This window comes from Haematobia irritans, chromosome 5 (genome assembly GCF_050003625.1).
Source record: "Haematobia irritans isolate KBUSLIRL chromosome 5, ASM5000362v1, whole genome shotgun sequence".
NCBI classification, from domain to species: Eukaryota; Metazoa; Arthropoda; class Insecta; order Diptera; family Muscidae; genus Haematobia; species Haematobia irritans.
Genome location: NC_134401.1, coordinates 121,518,409 through 121,540,315, shown reverse-complemented (window position 1 = coordinate 121,540,315; position 21,907 = coordinate 121,518,409).

The window sequence follows — 21,907 nt, the reverse complement described above, 5'->3', positions numbered from 1 at the left end:
TGACAACTGAAGAGGTTATTCCAAAATCAAAATAGGAGCAACATTCTACACACACCTTCAAAATGAGGGGTGTTCAGGTTTTTTAAATGCAAAATTGAAAGAAATACGTCAAGTTTATATTGACCAAATTTTGACCGTATCACCCTTTAGCCCCCATATACATCGATCCCCAGATTTGTCCTCCGGAGCGTCTTGGAGGAGCAAATGTCATCCTATCCGATTGAAACTTAGTATGTGGTGTTGGTATCTGGTCTCTAACAACGATGAAAAAATTGGTCCATGTCGCTTCATAATTATATATAGCCCCCATATAAACCGATCCCCAGATTTGACCTCCGGAGCTTCTTGGAGGAGCAACATTCCTCCCATCCAGGTGAAGTTTGGTACGTAGTGTAAGTATATAGTATCTAATAACCATGCAAAAATTGGTCCATATCGGTCCATAATTATATATAGCCCCCACATAGGTTAGGTTAGGTGGCAGCCCGATGTATCAGGCTCACTTAGACTATTCAGTCCATTGTGATACCACATTTGTGAACTTCTCTCTTATCACTGAGTGCTTCCCGACTCCATGTTAAGCTCAAAGATAAGGGACCTCCTTTTTATAGCCGAGTCCGAACGGCGTTCCATATTGCAGTGAAACCACTTAGAGAAGCTTTGAAACCCACCGCTGAAAAACTTTTTGGTGTTCGGTCGAAGCAGGAATCGAACCTACGACCCTGTGTATGCAAGGCGGGCATGCTAACCATTGCACCACGGTTGCTCCTAGCCCCCACATAACATTAACTGATCCCCAGATTTAATCTCCGGAGCCTTTTGGAGAAGCAAAATTCTTCCGATCCGGTTGAACTATGGTACGTGGTGTTAGTATATGGTCTTTAACAACCATGCCAAAATTGGTCCATATCGGTCTATAATCAAATATAGCCCCCATATACACCGATCCACAGATTTGGCCTCCGGAGCCTCTTGGAGGAGCAAATATCACCCGATGGCCGCTAACAACCATGCCAAAGTAGGTCCACCGGTCTATAGTTATATATAGCCCTCAGATAAACAGATCCCCAATCACACAAAAATCGGTCCATATCGGTTCATATTTGTATATATCCCCCATATAAAGCGACCCCCATATTTCAATTCTGGCTCTTTAATTACCGCGCAAAAGTCCATATCGGTTCGTAATTATTTGTAGACTTACCTATATATACCTTTTTTGTCTAATATATATACCACGTATGGACTATCTTACAATTTATAAGAAGATTTTAAGAAGTTTTAAGATATCTTGCCATCGGTAAGTATTACCACAACCCAACGATTGTGGAAGACAGTCCTTCCTAGAAGTTTCTACGAAATCCATGGTGGAGGGTACATAAGATTCGGCCTGGATGAACCTACGACCGTATATACTTATTATTTTTATTTTTCAATTTAAAGAAATTTGTCTTTAATATTGTGTAAATAGTGTGTCCTAAAATGTAGATTGTATAATGTTTCATATTACGCCAATATTAGTCTTCAGTGTAGAATTGAGGGATATAAACCTCAGCCAGAATGTCATTTCTTGGGTCTTCGAGAATATCAGGGCGATATTTACAGCTCGCAAGACTATTCAGTCCATTGTGATACCACAGTTGTGAACTTCTCTCTTATCAATGAGTGCCGCCCACTTCTATGTCTTAGCTCAATTACAAGGGGTTTCCTTTTTATGGCGGTGTCCGAACGGTGTTCCACATTGCGGTGAAACCGCTTAGGGAATCTTTGAAACACTGTGAAATATCACCAGCATTACTGAGAGGGGATAGCGCTGAAAAACTTTTTGGTGTTTGGTCCTGGGATTTTACCAATGACCCTTTGTATGCATGACGGTCATACTAATCATTGCATCACAGAGACTCGCAGACTAAGAAACCACCCGGTGCACGAAAGTGGATATGCGGTATTTTGGCCCATTCCCAACTTGAGATGATCGACACTGTGGTATTTTTTAATGCGAAATTATCCGAGACGTAAAGATTGGAGATTTTGGTGAAACGAGGGACATCTTTTTTAAGACATTCTTTGTTGGCGTACTGAGACGTTCAAATGTCGTATTAAATATCGTATTTATCGTACCATTTAAAAAAAATAGCTCCCGAAAATCAATAACACTATTGACCGAATAACACATTTTAATCCTTATTTGACTATCAACTTTAACCAATTTCAATTTTGTTTTATATACATTCTCTGTGTTTCATTTTAATCCAACTACTTTGAATTACTCCCATGAAGAAATATATATATTTTTATCACAAAAACTTCTTCCCCTTGATGTATACAAACGTGAGAGAAGCCAAAAAGCGGCTATTGCAAACGTTGAGCACTTGTATAGTCGGAAATTTTTAAATTAAATAATTGGATGAAGGATGAGCTTATTTACTCGAATTACAAACAGAAATTCTCTTCTTCTATAGAAATAATGGTAGCATCAATAGCAGTAGGACTCATGGAAATCCCAGAAATGTTAAATTTATTTGGTTTTTTTTTTTTTTGTCACAATATCACTGGTGGTGTGATGGAATATGTGTGGTGTAAATATGTTAACTCATTAAATTTAAACAACTTCTCTAAAGGTCTTCGCTCTGTGAGATGATAGTTCACTATTAGAGACTAATACGATTAACTTTTCTCACTGTCCAATGCTATTCTCTTCCTTATAACTAAATCTCTTCCTATAAACAAATACACATACAAGCTTCTCATAAGCTATTGAGCATATCAAACGAAAATGAGGGTACATAAAAGTTTCTGTAACAAAAACAATAGAAAACGATGAGAGGAAAGTATAATTGATGGCTTTCGATGGATATTCCTCATTTACGGTTTTTTGGTTAACATATTAAGTAATAGGATAAGGAGTAATTAGTGTTAGAAACTAATGTAGAAAAATCAGGCAATAATTTGCAACAGTCATTATTCATTTCATTATCAAATTTACAAATTAAAAACAAGTGAGTAAAGTAGAAAGTCGGGCGGGCCGACTATATTATATCCTTCAATGTATACCAATGATGTATGCCAAAAATTTTGATACCAATTTAACTTCTTCAAAATTTATTCGGAGCAATATATTCCCAAAATCTCTATATTTACAATTTAAATCGGCTAACTCCCTGGGATAAGACACAATGTTAGTAAAAAACAAGTTTATGCGGCCGTAAGTTCTGCCAGGCCGAATCTTATGTACCCTCCACCATGGATTGCATAGAAACTTGTACTAAAGAGCGTCATCCACAATCGAACTACTTGGGTTGCGGTAACACTTGCCGATGGCAAGATATCTTAAAACTTCTTAAAACCGTCTTCTCAATTGTAAGTTAGTCCATACGGGGTTTATATTTATCAAAAACGGGCCGATTAAATACGTAAATAATTCAGTTTGACAAAATTTTCTATAAAATAAAATTTTGACAAAATTTTCTATAGCAATACAATTTTGACAAAATTTTCTATAGAAATAAAATGTTGACAAAATTTTCTATAGAAATAAAATCCAATAAAGGACTGGGGAATTCTTCGCTTTTGTACCCAAAAGAATAGCAACAACAATGCAGCAATTTTAAATTAAGCCAAACGAAGTTTCTACAACCCACAAAACGGCGCAGAAAGCAACTACAGGGATTGATGGCAACAACAACAATGATGTGAAGTCTGAGTAAGATTTTCCACTTCCACAAAAGCTGAAGGTACGTACCACCAGTAATCATAAGTTTTGTTGGGTATAGTAATAAAATTTTCACAAAATTTTATATAGTAATAAAATTTTGACAAAATTTTCTATATGTTACTAAAAAATTTTTGACAAAATTTTCTATAGAAATAAAATTTTGGTAGATTATTTTTGGGGATCGGCAATATATAATTATAGACCGATATGGACCAATTTTGGCATGGTTGTTAGCGGCCATATACTAGCGCAATTTCACCACGTACCAAATTTCAACCGGGTCGGATGAATTTTGCTCCTCCAATAGCTCCGTAGGTCAAATCTGGGGATCGTTTTAAATGGGCGTTATATATAATTAAGACCGATGTGGACCAATTTTTGCATTGTTGTTAGAGACCATATACTAACACCACGTACCAAATTTCAACCGGATCGGGTGAAATTTGCTCTTCCAAGGGGCTCCGGAGGTCAAATCTGGGGATCGGTTTATATGGGGGCTATATATAATTATGGACCGATTTCGACCAATTTTTGCATGGGTGTTTGAGGCCATATATTAACACCACGTACCAAATATCAACTGAATCAGATGAATTTTGGTCTTCCAAGAGGCTCCGGAGGTCAAATCTGGTGATCGGTTTATATGGGGGCTATATATAATTATGCACCGATGTAGACCAATTTTTGCATGGTTGTTAGAGACCATATACTAACACCATGTACCAAATTTCAGCCGGATCGGAGGAAATTTGCTTCTCTTAGAGGCTCCGCAAGCCAAATCGGGGGATCGGTTTATATGGGGGCTATATATAGTTATTGACCGATGTGGATCAATTTTTGGTTGTTAAAGACCATATACTAATACCATGTACCAAATTTCAGCCAGATCGGATGAAATTTGCTTCTCTTAGAGGCTCCGAAAGCCAAATCGGCGGGATCGGTTTATATGGGGGCTATATATAATTATGGACCGATGTGGACCAATTTTTGCATGGTTGTTAGAGACCATATCCATATTCGAAATTGTGAACATTCCATATTCATAGCTATAATGTTATTTATACTCACTGTGCAAAGTCTGACGTAAATCGGAGTAGAACTTTGGCCTCTGTGATCATATCAGTGTAAATCTAAACCGATTTCAATAAAATTTGTCACAATTGACGACACTATCAATTGTGCAAAATTTGAAGCAAATCGGAGTAAAACTCTGGCTCCTGGGACCACATAAGTCCATATCGGTCGAAAGATATATAGAAGAGCTATATCTAAATCTGAACCATTTTTAACCAAATTTGGCATGGATGTCAATTTTACTCCCTGTGAAAAATTTTACGTAAATCGGTGGTTTACTTGGGCCTCTGTGGTCATATGAATGTAAATCGGGCGAAAGATATATAGGTGAGCTATATCTAAATCTGAACAGATTTCAATAAAATTTAGCATGCAGTGATATAATATTAATTCTATTCCCTGTGCAAAGTCACACATAAATCGGAGTAAAACTTTGGCTTCTGTGGTCATATCAGTGTACATCGGGCGAAAGATATATATGGGACCTACATCTAAATCTGAACCGATTTCAACAAAAATTTGTCACAATTGATGACACAATCAATTATACTTTTTGTGCAAAATTTGAAGCAAATCGGGATAAAACTCTTACTTCTAGGACTATGTATGTGCATATCGAACGAAAAATATATATGGGAGCTATATCTAAATCTGAATCGATTTGACTGAAATTTTGCAAGTTTTCCTAGACAAAATATTCGGATGCACGGATTTTGAAGAAGATCGGTTGATAAATACACCAATTATGACCACATCGGAGATACCTATATATTGCAGCTTTATCTAAATCTGAACCTATAGCGACCCTATGCCAAATTTGAGGACGATCGGACTTAGGTTAGGTTAGGTTAGGTGGCAGCCCTATGTATCAGGCTCACTTAGACTATTCAGTCCATTGTGATACCACATTGGTGAACTTCTCTCTTATCACTGAGTTCTGCCCGATTCCATGTTAAGCTCAATGACAATAACCTAACCTAACTAACCCTCAAAAATGTCACCAGCATTACTGAGGTGGGATAATCCACCGCTGAAAAACTTTTTGGTGTTCGGTCGAAGCAGGAATCGAACCCACGACCTTGTGTATGCAAGGCGGGCATGCTAACCATTGCACCACGGTGGCTCCCTATCAGACTTAAATTGCGACCTGTATTTTGCACACAAAAATACATGACAGACGGACATAGCTAAATCGACTCAGAATTCAATTATAAGCGGTATACTAAACGATGGGTCTCAGAATTTTCTTTAAAATTAATAAAATTGTCTTTAAATTTGTTGTCTTTTTGCATCATGACTATAAAGCAAAAAATCGTTTAAAAATATGACATGTTTTTCAAAACTTTTTTAAGACGTTTTTTACTTGAATCATAGCAAAAATTCTACTGGAAGTCGAGCCTAAATTTGGAAAATAAAGTTGTCGTTAACTCGTTTTTAAGGAACGTTGATGGCTTATGAAGAAAAAAAGCTGAAAAAACAAAAAATTTAAATTTGCTTCCTAGAAGCAAGTACACAAAACCCAAATTTAAAAGACAATATTGTCTTAAAAGTATCCTTACTAGTATCATCCGCTTCTTTGGCTCGGAATCAATACCAAAATTGTTCAAATAAAGACAAAATCTTTGGAACAGGGCATGCCTTTTTTCAGTGTGGTATTACATACAAATGCACAAACTTATTATACCCTATACCACAGTAGTGGTGAAGGGTATAATGAATAAACGAGCGTGTGTTTTGAACGCTTTAAAAGCCACATGTTAAGTCGGCCAATTTTGGCCAATATTGGCCTGATATGAAAAATCATGCAACTTAAATTTTAAGACACGCTAAATAGCATAGCATACACTGGTAGAAAAAGTTTCGTTATATTAACGAAATGTATCATTAAAATTGAGCCAATGAAACAAATTCGTTAATATAACGCAATTTTTCGTCACCATAATGAATATCCTGTTAGTCAACAAAATTTTTCGTACTATTAACGAAAATTTTCATTGTCTTAATGAAAATGTTTCATTATATCAATGAAAAATTTTCGTTGGCTCAATTTTAATGAAATTTTCTTTGTGTGTAGAAGTAGAATTGCATAGAAGACTCATTTCTCCACTAAAAAATTTTTTCCTTTTCAAAAAGTCGATAAACTTTTCAATGAATTCGTTTTGTTCTTGTAGTTGAGTGATTCGACTTAAATTTGGGTAAAGACAAAATCTTGGAAATTGGACATATTTGATTATCAGTGTTTATTTTTATTTTTTTTTTTTTTAGGTTACGTTTTACTTTTTTATTATAATGTAAATACGTTTTGCATAATGGTGTAAAATCTCACTGCAGAAATGTTTTAATTAATTTTTATTGTACAAATTCTACAATTCTACAAATTATTACTATAATTATGAAAACTAAACTGCACACTAGACATTTGCATTCAATGGTTCTTGTTTCTAATGATACGTTTTTTGCAATTAAAGCATTGTCTTTAACCACCCGAGCGTATACTTGTGTTTGGTTCAATTATAATAACTCATACGCAAAAAATCAAGTGTCCACATAATTGATCAACAGAATTCAAACTATTAATTATACCCACCACCATAGAATGGTGACGGGGGTATAATAAGTTTGTCATTCCGTTTGTAACACATCGAAATATCGATTTCCGACTATATAAAGTATATATATTCTTGATCAGGGAGAAATTCTAAGACGATATAACCATGTCCGTCTGTCCGTCTGTCTGTCTGTCTGTCTGTTGTAATCACGCTACAGTCTTCAATAATGAAGCAATCGTGCTGAATTTTTGCACAAACTCGTCCTTTGTCTGCAGGCAGGTCAAGTTCGAAGATGGGCTATATCGGTCCAGGTTTTGATATAGTCCCCATATAAATGGACCTCCCGATTTGGGGTCTTGGGCTTATAGAAATCGTAGTTTTTATCCAATTTGCCTTAAATTTCAAATCTAGAGGTATTTTATGACCATAAAGAGGTGTGCCAAAAATGGTGAGTATCGGTCCATGTTTTGGTATAGCCCCCATATAGACCGATCTCCCGATTTTACTTCTTGGGCTTATAGAAACCGCAGGTTTTATTCAATTTACCTAAAATTGGAAATCTAGAGGTATTGTAGGGCCACAAATACGTGTGCCAAAAATTGTGAGTATAGGTCCATATTTTGGTATAGCCCCCATATAGACCGATCTCTCGATTTTACTTCTTGGGCTTATAGAAACCGCAATTTTTATCCAATTTACCTGAAATTGGAAATCGAGAGGTACTTTAGAACCGAAAAGAGGTGTGCCAAAAATGGTGAGCATCGGCCCGTGTTTTGGTATGGTCCCCATATAAACCGACCTCCCGATTTGGGGTCTTGGGCTTATAGAAACCGTAGTTTTTATCCAATTTGCCTGAAATTGAAAATCTAGAGGTACTTAAGGACCATCAAAAGGTGTGCCGAAAATGGTCCGTATCGTTCCATGTTTTGGTATAGCCCCCATATAGACCGATCTCCCGATTTTACATCTTGGGTTTATAGAATCCGTAGTTTATATACAATTTGTCTGAAATTGGAAATTTATAGGTATTTTAGGACCATAAAGAGGTGTGCCACAAATGGTGAGTATCGGTCCATGTTTTGGTATGGTCCCCATATAAACCGACCTCCCGATTTGGGGTCTTGGGCTTATAGAAACCGTAGTTTTTATCCAATTTGCCTGAAATTGAAAATCTAGAGGTACTTAAGGACCATCAAAAGGTGTGCCGAAAATGGTCCGTATCGTTCCATGTTTTGGTATAGCCCCCATATAGACCGATATCCCGATTTTACTTTTTGGGCTTCTAGAATCCGAAGTTTTTATCCAATTTGCCTGAAATTGGAAATCTAGAGGTATTTTCGGGACATAAAGTGGTGTGCCGAAAACGGGGAGTATCTGTCCATATTTTAGTGTACCACCCATAAGAACCTTCTCCCGATTTAACTCCTTGGGTTTCTAGAAACCGTAGTTTTTATCCGATTTGCCTGAAATTGTTAATATTCTCGTATTTTAGGCTCACAATAACGTGTATCGGATTAAGTTTTTATCGGTCCTTTTGGTAATGCCTCCAAATGGACCGACTTCACTTCTTGAGGGTATAGAAGGCGCACTGATCATGAAAATTGGTTGAAACTCAATGTAAAATTTCCAGATTTTACTTCTCGGGTGAAAATCTACAGATTTAAGATTTCAAATGAAGACGTTATTTTATAATTTTCTTGCACACTTACAAGAGATGTTAATGATTCCTCTAAAACTCAAACAAAATGGTTCTTATAAATCCAGAATCTGATATAGGTGAAATCTTTAAATTTATCTTCGGGAAGTGTCCTCAAGTCCTCCAGCCCTCCTGAAATTTCAAAGGAAACCCTAATATTTGGTTCATGGTGGTGGATATTTAAGATTCGGCCCGGCCGAACTTATTGCTGTATATACTTGTTGAATATAAATTTGAGACCTCATTGATTTCCAAGAACACTCTCTATGATTTCCGATTTACTTCTTTTTCGAATGAAAATAATTTTGACATTTAATTCTAGGAAGCATTTAGTACTCATTATATAACCGCAAAAAAAACATATAAATTATTATTGTTAAAATAGCTTTTGTCAGAAATATTATTGAAAAATTATCAATTATTATAATTGAAAATTATATTTAGTAGTTTGGATTACATATGGTCTCCGATGATAAATATTAACCGATTTATGCTAATATTTTGCAAGTTTTATGGGGCTCGCAAAACACTCCGATGTAATTTAAATTTGAAAAAGATCGGTTAAACAAGTTAAACAAGCTTCTCATATAAATAGCGTGGTTGACCCGAGTTGATTATTTTGTGAAGGAATACAAGTGATTTTATATTAATCATATCATCAAATGATACCCCAAATATCAAGGATTTATATCGTGAAATAGGGTCGTAACGCCTCAATCCGTATACGTATCTTACTACACCATTGTAGACACCATTTGCTTGCCGCGTCACAAGCAGCAAACAATACGCATCCGTATAACAAAGAAGGCATGACATACTCGTATGTCTTAGCAAGCAGAATCCTAGTCCTCAATAGGGTCAACCTTTGTGCAAACCACAATTATCTCAACTTAGCATATGCTTGACCTACCACAATATTAATATGATTCATCCACGACAACTTACTATTCATGACTATGCCAAGGTTCCTAGCAGAAGAAACAATGCCTATTCGTTGTCCATCAATTCTGACAGGAATCTGTAAATCCCGCCTGTGTAGCACTAATCAATGGATTAAGGAGTAGAATTAGCCGTCGCCCACCTATGAATGGCTGCCAGATCATCATTAAGCCTCCTAATCAGGATCTCGTAAGAATTAAGATCCTTTGCAAGATATATCTGAATATCGTCAGCATACATATGCATCTTGCTATTGAGTAAAATGTCTGGTAAATCATTAATATATACCGAGAAAAGAAGTGACCCTAGCGTCGAATCCTGTGGAACACCTCGTGACATGTGGAATGTGTCCGATATTCCATTTCCAGTATAAACCGTCCGTATCCTTCCAGCAAGATACGATGCTAAAAGACGCGTCGCGCTTCGAGAGAAATTAAAAAGCTATCTCAATTTTAGACATAGAAGGTCGTGATCCACTGTGTCAAATGCCTATTAGTGATCAAGTAATACGAGCATAGATACCTTCCCACTAACTTGTTCCTTTCTCAAATCCTCGCAGACATCAGCCAAAGCAGTTTGACAACTATGACCCGAGCGAAATTCGGATTGGCTGACGACTAAAAGATCATAAAAGATCATAAAAGACATATATTCTGTCATTTGTCTCTGTACAATTTTCTCAAAAACCTTGGATAAAAAGGCAATAAAGAAATGGACCGAAATTCGGAATTTCCCTTCGGAATTGGGTTTACCTTAGCATGTCGCAAAACTCTAGGAAAGTAACTTGATGTTAAAATGGAATTAAAGATATACGTTACATATGGTAATATTGCAGGAAGTAGAATTTTAATAAACCTCGGATCAATATTGTCGTATCCTATCCAGTTGGATTTCACCTCACAGAAAGAGCGAAACACATCATTCTCCGTCACACAACTAAATTCAAAATCAGTATCTCCTTCCAACTGCGGTAAATTCCTGCCGAAATCGTAGTACTCAGTATCTACTTGGGGTGCCGTAAATCCTGTAAATTGGTCATTCAGAATATTAGCATCCTGATTGCATCTGCTCTTAGTAGAATTCACGACTCCAATCTCTCTTATGGTCTTCCATGTATTTTTCCTTTCTAATGCTGTGTGAAATCTATCATTATAATAAGCAATCTTGGCTCTTTTAATCATGGAATTAGCATGTCTCCTAGCCGCTCTAAACTCGTCCTTCAACGCATCCGTTCGAAAGCGTTTCCATTTTGAATACGCTAAATCCCTCTGCCTTATAGCCTGTCCTATTATCACTACAAAACCATGGTCGACGTACATTTGAGATTCTAGTTCGAATCGGTACGCATGAATCGTATAGAAACGTAATATTGACCTGTAACAGAGAAACCTGATCGTCTACATTGTTCGACAGAAAAATATCCTCCCAATTAAGTGAAACGCGAAGACTAAGTACTGGGATATCATACACCATAAAAATAAGATCATGTCTAGAGAATATTGAGGCCGAGATCTGCTCATACAACAATACATCTGAAGCGTCGCTAACAAAAAATAAATCAAGTAGTGTAGTATTCGTTGAAGTGTAGTGAGTCGGTGTCGTAGTATTAATGCAAGATAATCCCATGCAGTAAGTCACTCCCGGTCAATATGTGCGAATTAAAATCACCTTCTATAATCACATGACTAAATGCAACTGTCACCTCAGCTAAGTCTGTAAAAAAAGTCACCAAAATCAATATCACTATGAGGACGATAGATACAGACTACACACACATTTCCTCTGAATTAATAGATCCCAATTTTTGTCTTAATAGGAATTGCTTCAATTGCTCCTAGACGAAGTTACGGTAGAGTTTAAGCCTCTTCCTGTTTGTTTTAATTTTTTTCATAATTTGTCTTATATTAATTTATTTTATTTTAACATAACCCATTTAATGAACTCATAAACCGTTGACCAATTAATTTGCTGGATATATTTTGGTGGCATTTTGTCTGAGAGGTATATATCATTCATCAGGGAAAAGTTATCAAGTTTATACCGATGTCCATCACACCATTGAATGTAATTACAGAAGAGAAATGGAACAACAGAGCCAATACTTGACAAAAGCCGGCAATGCATCCAAACTACACAAATACATCCAAACTACTTACACTGCTATGTTAAAGGACATCCTTTTTATAGCACGTTTGGTATTTTAACCACTGCAGCATTATAATTCTCAATTTTGTGTATTGCCCCAAGGGCAGATTGTTGCATGTCTACCTCAAATAATTGTTCTAAATTCATTACTTTACCCAATTGTTTAGGTTTAATTATTGGCAGATATTACCAATAAATATGTGTATTGGGGCAGGTCGAACTAATGCAATTTCCCAATACCTAATTGTCACAGTGCAAGTAAAAAAAAAGAATGTCATTGACAAATAATTGTTTTTGATTTTCGGTTTACATCTATTGCTTTTCCCACTATGACTATCTGTTTTTTTATTAAATCCATTATTAAATGAAAACAAATTCCCCAACTACAAGTTCCTATAATTTCTAATCCGCTCGTCGGACAGCCGACAGATTTATTACAGTGAAAGTTCATTTTACTGAATTCAGATATAAAGTGATTCGTGATGGAATTCAAACGTAATTGAAAACTTAATCGACAGCAAAACATATCGTGAGAACGGATGCAACACATAATGAAAAATGAGCTTGGACTAAAAACATTGAAGTTCCACAAACTGCAAGAGCTCGCCGAAGCACAAAACAATGCAACGAACCAAGAAATTGCTTCCCTTGTACGAAAGTGCCAGTTACGAAATTTGGGTTTTTCCGTTAAGAAGTCATTCTAACTTGAGCAGTTTGGGAACAAACAAAATGATCGGACAGAGAAACATTTCGGCATCAGACCATTGGCAATCCAACAGGACTCAGCACGCGTCAACAAAGAATGGCTTAAAAAGGCAGATATTCGTTTCATTTCTATCATATAATGGCTAATAAAATCTCCAAATCTCAATCCGTTGGACTATTGCGCCTATGACAGTTTGGAGAGTAAGTACCAAAGTGTCGGTTATCTCAAGTCGACGCTTCGCCGGGAGCTAATTTTGTGCAGCGTATGATGGCTTTGTCGGCCATTTTTAAAAGTCATAATTTGCGCTAATGGTAGCCAATTCGAACAAATCTAAAATGATTCTAAAATTTGATGTTATTTCATTGTTTGCTTTTCAGCATTGTTTGCTTTTCAACAATGAAATTTAAAAAAGAATGACAAAAAATATAGCGCTTTACTTTACACTCGAAGAACAGTGAAACCACCAGGAAGGAAAATTTTGGTTAAATTTAGAAAATTGAGATTAATTTTAGAAAATTGTAACTGAACTGTATTACAAACGCCGACTTTTTTCGGCAAGGTCGAGAAAATTGTTTACGCATATTAATTTTTTTCACTTGTTAAAGAAAATTCGTAGTTTGAAGGAATAAATTGGAGTTAAAAATTAAACAAAAATTTATTTAGTGTCATACGAAGTTCAAGACTTTTTCCATAGCTTCAAGGGAAAAATTGGAGTTAAAAATTGAACAAAAATTTCTTTAGTGCCTTACGAATATGTACACTGGCAAAAATTTGGCTTATTTTTATTGCAAAAAAATATTTGTTATACCCACCATCATAGGATCGTGATGGGGGTATAATAAGTTTGCCATTCCGTTTATAACATATCGAAATATTGGTTTCTGACTATATAAAGTAACAGGTTGGCTGATAAGTCCCCGGTCTAACAAAGAAAAACATTTTTTTGTCAAAATTCGTTTTTATTATTCAACATAGTTCCCTTCAAGAGCGATACAACGATTATAACGACCTTCCAATTTTTTGATACCATTTTGGTAGTACTCCTTCGGTTTTTCCTCAAAATAGGCCTCAGTTTCGGCGATCACCTCTTCATTGCAGCCAAATTTCTTCCCTGCGAGCATCCTTTTGAGGTCTGAGAACAAGAAAAAGTCGCTGGAGGCCAGATCTGGAGAATACGGTGGGTGGGGAAGCAATTCGAAGCCCAATTCATGAATTTTTGTCATCGTTCTCAATGACTTGTGGCACGGTGCCTTGTCTTGGTGGAACAATACTTTTTTCTTCTTGATATTTTTGCCGCGATTTCGACCTTCAAACGCTCCAATAACGCCATATAATAGTCACTGTTGATGGTTTTTCTCTTCTCAAGATAATCGATAAAAATTATTCCTTGCGCATCCCAAAAAACAGAGGCCATTACTTTGCCAGCGGACTTTTGAGTCTTTCCACGCTTCGGAGACGGTTCACCGGTCGCTGTCCACTCAACCGACTGTCGATTGGGCTCAGGAGTGTAGTGATGGAGCCATGTTTCATCCATTGTCACATATCGATTGAAAAACTCGGGTGTATTACGAGTTAACAGCTGCAAACACCGCTCAGAATCATCAACACGTTGTTGTTTTTGGTCAAATGTAAGCTCGCGCGGCACCCATTTTGCACAGAGCTTCCGCATATCCAAATATTGATTAATGATATGACCAACACGTTCCTTTGATATCTTTAAGGCCTCTGCTATCTCGATCAACTTCATTTTACGGTCATTCAAAATCATTTTGTGGATTTTTTTGATGTTTTCGTCGGTAACCACCTCTTTCGGGCGTCCACTGCGTTCACCGTCCTCCGTGCTCATTTCACCACGCTTGAATTTTGCATACCAATCTATTATTGTTGATTTCCCTGGGGCAGAGTCCGGAAACTCATTATCAAGCCAAGTTTTTGCTTCCACCGTAGTTTTTCTCTTCAGAAAACAGTATTTTATCAAAACACGAAATTCCTTTTTTCACAATAACAAAAGTTGCTTCACAAAAGACGCTCTATCTCACAAACTAATTGACTTACAGACGTCAAATTTTGACACGAAACATTTGAAGGTTGGTGCTATTTAAAAATAATATGCATTTAATACTAGCGACACCATCTATGTGTCAGACCGGGGACTTATCAGCCAACCTGTTATATATATTCTTGATCGGGAAGAAATTCTAAGACGCTATAACGATGTCCGTCTGTCTGTCGGTATGTCTGTTGTAATCAAGCTACAGCCTTCAATAAGAAATCTATCTTGCTGAATTTTTCCACAAACTCATTATTCGTCTCCAAGCAGGTCAAGTTCGAAGATGGGCTATACCGGTCCATGTTTAGACATAGCCCCCATATAAACCGATCCCACGATTTGACTAATTGTGGGCATGGAAGCTGCAATGTTTATCCGATTGCTTGAATTTTGAAACCTAGAGGTACTTTAGGTTAGTTAAGAGTTGTGCTAAATTTGGTATATATCGGGCCATGTTTTAATATAGCCCCCATATAGACCGATCTCCCGATTTGACTTAATTTTCAATCAATTTGGTTGAAATTTTAAAGCCAGAAGTATTTTAGGTTTATAAAGAGATGTGCCAAATTTGGTAAATATTGGTCCATGTTTCGATATATCCCCCATATAGACCGAGGTCTCGATTTGACTTCTTGAGGGCATGAAAGCCACAATTTTCATCCAATTTGCTGGAAATTTGAAATCTAGAGGTACTTTAAGTCAGTTAAGAGTTGTGCTACATTTGATACATATCGGTCCATGTTTCGATATAGCCCTCATGTAGACCGAGCTCCCGATTTGATTTCTGGAGGCATGGAAGCCACAATTTTCATCCGATCTTCTTGAATTTTGAAATCTAGAGGTACTTTAAGTCAGTTAAGAGTTGTACTACATTTGTTATATATATATATCGGTCAATGTTTTTATATAGCCCCCATATAGACCGATCTCCCGATTTGAGTTAATGGGGGCATAGAAGACACAATTTGGTTGAAATTTTAAAACTAGAGGTAATTTGGGTTTATAAACTTCCAAGCAGGTCAAGTTCGAAGATGGGCTATATCGGTCCATGTTTCGACATAGCCCCCATATAAATCGATCCCACGATTTTACTAATCGTTGGCATGGAAGCCGCAATGTTTATCCGATTTGCTTTAAATTTTAAATCTAGAGGTATTTTAAGTCATTTAAGAGCTGTGCTAAATTTGATATATATCGGATCATGTTTTGCTATAGCACCCATATAGACCAATCTCCCCATGTTTCCTCTTGCGGGCATAGATTCCGCCGAGATAATTTTCCGACACGGGTCCAGTCAAAATTTAGCTCGATAGATTGCGGACGACAAAGTTGATCTCTTTAAACTACATTACAAATGTTGAACATAAAATAAAATTGTTTTACCAAAACATCATATTGTTGTCGCCACAGACCAAAATATTATGAAATGTGATATACTTTGCTGTGTAGAAAAATGGACTTTCTCAGAGTAGTTTTGTGAAATATCTAATTTAACGCTGTTTTCACATAACACATTTAATACATACGCAACAAAAACATTGTTACCATGACGGCGTTTTTATGGCATTTTTTTAACATAATTTTCAATATTAATATTAATAAATATAAAATACAGTATTTTGCACAAATATATGAGTATATATAAACAAACATCGAGGAATTTTGCAATAATAAAAAAATTAATAGAAATTAATAGAATATCTCTGCATTTCCATGATGGTGGGTAGCTTCGGCCTGGCCGAATTTAACTCTGCTCTTACTTGTTTGTAGTTAAATTTTATTATACCCTCCACCATAGGATATATTAACTTTGTCATTCCGTTTGTAACACATCGAAATATTGCTCTAAGACCCCATAAAGTATATATATTCTGGGTCGTGGTGAAATTCTGAATCGATCTGAGCATGTCCGTCCGTCCGTCTGTTGAAATCACGATAACTTCCGAACAAAACAAGCTATCGACTTGAAACTTGGCACAAGTAGTTGCTATTGATGTGGGTCGGATGGTATTGCAAATGGGCCATATCGGTCCACTTTTACGTATAGCCCCCATATAAACGGACCCTCAAATTTAGTTTGCCGATCCTCTAAGAGAAGCAAATTTTATCCGATCCGGCTGAAATTTTGTACATGGTATTAGTATACGGTCTCCAACAACCATGCCAAAATTGGTCCACATCGGTCCATAATTATATATAGCCCCCATATAAACCGATCCCCCGATTTGGCTTGCCGAGCCTCTAAGAGTAGCAAATTTCATCCGATCCGACTGAAATTTGGTACATGGTGTTGGTATATGGTCTATAATAACCATGCAAAAATTGGTCCACATCGGTCCATAATTATATATAGCCCCCATATAAACCAATCTCCAGATTTGGCTTGGGGAGCCTCTAAGAGAAGCAAATTTCATCCGATCCGGCTGAAACTTGGTACATGGTGTTAGTATATGGTCTCTAATAACCATGCAAAAATTGGTCCACATCAGTCCATAATTATATATAGCCCCCATATAAACCGATCCCCCGATTTGGCTTGCGAAACCTCTAAGAGAAACAAACTTCATCCGATCCGGCTGAAACTTGGTACATGGTGTTAGTATATGGTCTCTAATAACCATGCACAAATTGGTCCACATCGGTCTATAATTATATATAGCCCCCATATAAACCGATCCCCAGATTTGACCTCCGGAGCTCCTTGGAAGAGCAAAATTCATCCGATTCGGTTGAAATTTGGTACGTGATGTTAGTATATGATAATTAACAACCATGCCAAAAGTGGTCCATAATCATATATAGCCCCATATAAACCGATCCCGAGATTTGGTTTTCGAGCCACTTGGAGGAGAAAATTTCAGCCGAGTCAGTTGAAATTTGGTACATTGTGCTAGTATATGGCCGTTAACAACCATGCCTAACTAGGACCATATCGGTCTATAGTTATATATAGCCCTCAGATAAATAGATCCCCAATCACAAAAAATTGGTCCATATCAAGTTCATAATTGTATATAGCCCACATATAAGCGACCCCCATATTTCAATTCTGGCTCTCTACGTACCGTGCAAAAGTCCATATCGATTCGTAATTATTTGTAGACTTATCTATACATACTTTTTTGTCTAATACCACGTATGGTCTAACTCACAATTTAGAAAACGACGTTAAGAAGTTTTAAGATACCACAACCCAATTAATTCGATTGTGGATGACATTCTTTCGTAGAAGTTTCTACGCAATCCATGGAGGGTACATAAGATTCGGCCTGGCCGAACTTACGGCCGGATATACTTGTTATTTTATAATTTATACATTATAATTCTATCAACTTAAATAGAGTTAAATTGGCTTTCATCATTTCATTTTTTTTTTTTGTGAGTGTAGAATTAGAATTATCGCACGAGGTAGTTTATATTTTCCCCATAAAAATGTTTCCTTTTTCTGTGTACTTAGAAAACAATTGACAATCGATTTTTTCGATTAATCCTAAGGTAGATATTTTTAGGCATAATTAAAATTTCAAAAATTAAATGTAATGCAATAATTACAATGATATTCAAATAAACTATTAGTTTATTTGAATATATGATAGTGTATATTGTAATTGCAATACAATAATACCCAAACTTATATTAATTAAATACATTTCCATAGAATATAAATATATATACTATATATGAAACATGACTACCGTTGGCATACATACCTTATTGAAACTTAATGGCTTGGTGAAATCAACAAAACGGGCTCCTAATTCAATTTTCACAATGGAATATTTTAGTAGTTAATATTAAATGCACACTCACACATACATACAAATACACTAATACTAACATGTATGTAGATATTAAAATAACACTTTAGCACTTGTTGATATCTTTGTTTTCTAACAGTGCCTCTTGATTGTTGTTGGTGCACAATGAATATAACGCGTATTTAGTTTAGTAGTATTGGTGAAATTTATTAATTATTTTATTGTAGCTATTGTTATTCACGTCCTTCTTATAGTTGCCAACCGTCCTTGTTGTAATAATTATAGTTGTAGTAGTAGTGGTAGTAGTTGTATATATTCACATTAATTAATTAAATAATTAATTAGTTTTTCGTTAAGACTCAGACCAAGATAGATAACATCAGAAATATGGGGTAATAAGAATAACGAACTAGAACAACAATTGGAGGGAGGTAGTTAGGAAGCCACCAAACAAGAAAACAAAGACTATCGTAGCTTTACATTCGTGTGTAAGAGAAAGAGAGGGTCAGGGAGAGCACCTCTTGAATTTTAATAGATATTGATTCTATACTCCAACACGCATACACACTCACACATCTAGACGACGCCAAAAGAGATATGCATAGTAGCGTTTCCGTTTTACACTTGCTCTATGCGTTTAGTTTTGATGCCACCGAGACAAATACCGAGACGAAACATTACGTTTTTAAATAGACAGATCACGTTCTATGCTCGCGCGTATACACTCATATTCTCACACACGGACGACCGAACGACCGAACAAACGCATACAAATGAGCCACTCACTGAGTGAGTAAGTGAGTGAGTGAGTGAATGTCTGACTATCTGAGACCGAGACACCGATAACCGCAACGAAACAAACACTAACGCACACAGGATAAACGAATGTCAGAGAAGGGTTTTGCAATTGAAAAATTTATAGCATCCAACTAACTTGCTAACTTCCACCTACGTGTGAATTTCGTAGGTGGAAACGGTTGGAGATAAATAAAGTTCATATAACGAGGTGACGATAGAGTTAGAATTCGTAGGCTGAGAATATGAGATATGGGTATTTTCAGTGACAAAGCAACAAATTAATTCCAGTGGATTTTAACTTTGTTATTTTAGTTTCTTTTCAACAATATTTCTTTTATATATTTAAAATTTCACTATATCGTTTTTATAACCTATATTTATGTTTGTCTTTTTCCGTGAACTTATAACCGTTGTTTGCATTAATTTTGCAATAATATAGTTAATTGCCAGTTGAATATTTGTATTAATGTATGTTTTCCTGGAAATAGATGTAGAAAAAAATTGTTTTTATTAAATAATTAAAATACACAATTTATAATTTATATGAAGTAAGTAAAATATTTTTTTGAAAACAAGCACAATTTCAAATTATAATCATACGAGTATACATTAAAAATATATTGACATAAATACAGAGATTTGATATCCCCAAAATACAAATCCTATTTTGGTGTAACATAGAAGCATAGATAACGGCTATAAGAAAATTTAAAAACAAAAAAAAACAACCTATATTTTCAAAAACAAATTGGAAGTTGTTCCACAAACATTTCTTTTAAAGTGCATCCCGGAATCCCACATCAAGTTTTTTCCACATCCGATGCAATACTTTTGGACAAGTCACAAACATTTCTTTTAAAGCGCATCCCGGGATCCCCTATCGATTTTTTTTCACTTCCGATGCAGTCCTTTTTGAAAAGTCTTAGAAAGTACGGAATTAGGCCGTTTTAAGTGAAAATTTAAGTTTTGGACAATTAAATTTCGCAAAAAAGAGTAGAAAATCATTAAAGGAGTAAAAAATAATAAAAAATCGAATCGTATGTACCCTTCACCATGGATTGCATAGAAACTTCTACTAAAGACGAATTACTAGGGTTGCGGCAACACTTGCCGATGGCAAGATATCTTAAAACTTCTTAACACCGTCTTCTAAATTCTAAAGGACGATTAAATACGTATATAATTCAGTTTGACAAAATTTTCTATAAAAATAAAATTTTGACAAAATTTTCTATAGAAATAAGATGTTGACAAAATTTTCTATAGAAATAAAATTTTGACAGAATTTTCTATAGAAATAAAATTTTGACAAAATTTTCTATAGAAATAAAATTTTGACAAAATTTTCTATAGAAATAAAATTTTGACAAAATTTTCTATAGAAATAAAATTTTGAAAAAATTTTCTATAGAAATAAAGTTTTGAAAAAAATTTGACAATATTTTCTATAGAAATAAAATTTTTATAAAATTTTCTATAGAAATAAAATTTTGACAAAATTTTCTATATACACACAAAAAAATTTTTTCTGGTTCAATCACGAAATTAATTGATCCAATTAATTTTTTAATTGAAATGTCTTCAATAACAGAAATGATAGTATCAATTAAAAAATTAATTGAAGGTCAATTAAAAAATTAATTGATCCAATTAAAAAATTAATTGGTACTATTAATATTTGTGATTGATTTTTGTTTCAATTAAAAAAATTGTTGAATCAATTAAACTTTTAATTGAATATTTTTTAAACCCCAATTAAAATTTTAATTGGAAAAATTTTCGTGATATTTTTTTCTGTGTACATAAAATTTTGACAAAATTTTCTATAGAAATAAAATTTTTACAAAACTTTCTATAGAAATATTGACAAAATTTTCTATAGAAATAAAATTTTGTTAGAATATTTTTGGCGATATGGACCAATTTTTGTGTGATTGGCGATGGGCACATATATCTATGTTATAGACCGATATTGAGCACTTTTGGCATGGTTGTTAGAGGCCGTATACTAGCGCAATTTAACAAATTTCAACCGAATCAGATGAATTTTGCACTTCCATGAGGCTCCGGAGGTCAAACCAGGGGATCGAATTATATGGGGGCTATATATAATTATGGACCGATATGGACCAATTTTTGCATTGTTGTTAGAGACCATATACTAACACCACGTACCAAATTTCAACCGGATCGGGTGAATTTTGCTCCTCCAAGAGGCTTCGGAGGTCAAACCAGGGGATCGATTTATATGAGGACTATATATAATTATGGACCGATATGGACCAATTTTTGCATGGTTATTAGAGACCATATTCTAACACCACATACCAAATTTCAACCGGGTCGGATGAAATTTGCTCCCCAAGCCAAATCTGGAGGTCGGTTTATATGGGGGGCTATATGTAAAAGTGATCCAATATGGTCTATTTGCAATAGCATCCGACTTACATCAATAACAGGGAGCCACCGTGGTGCAA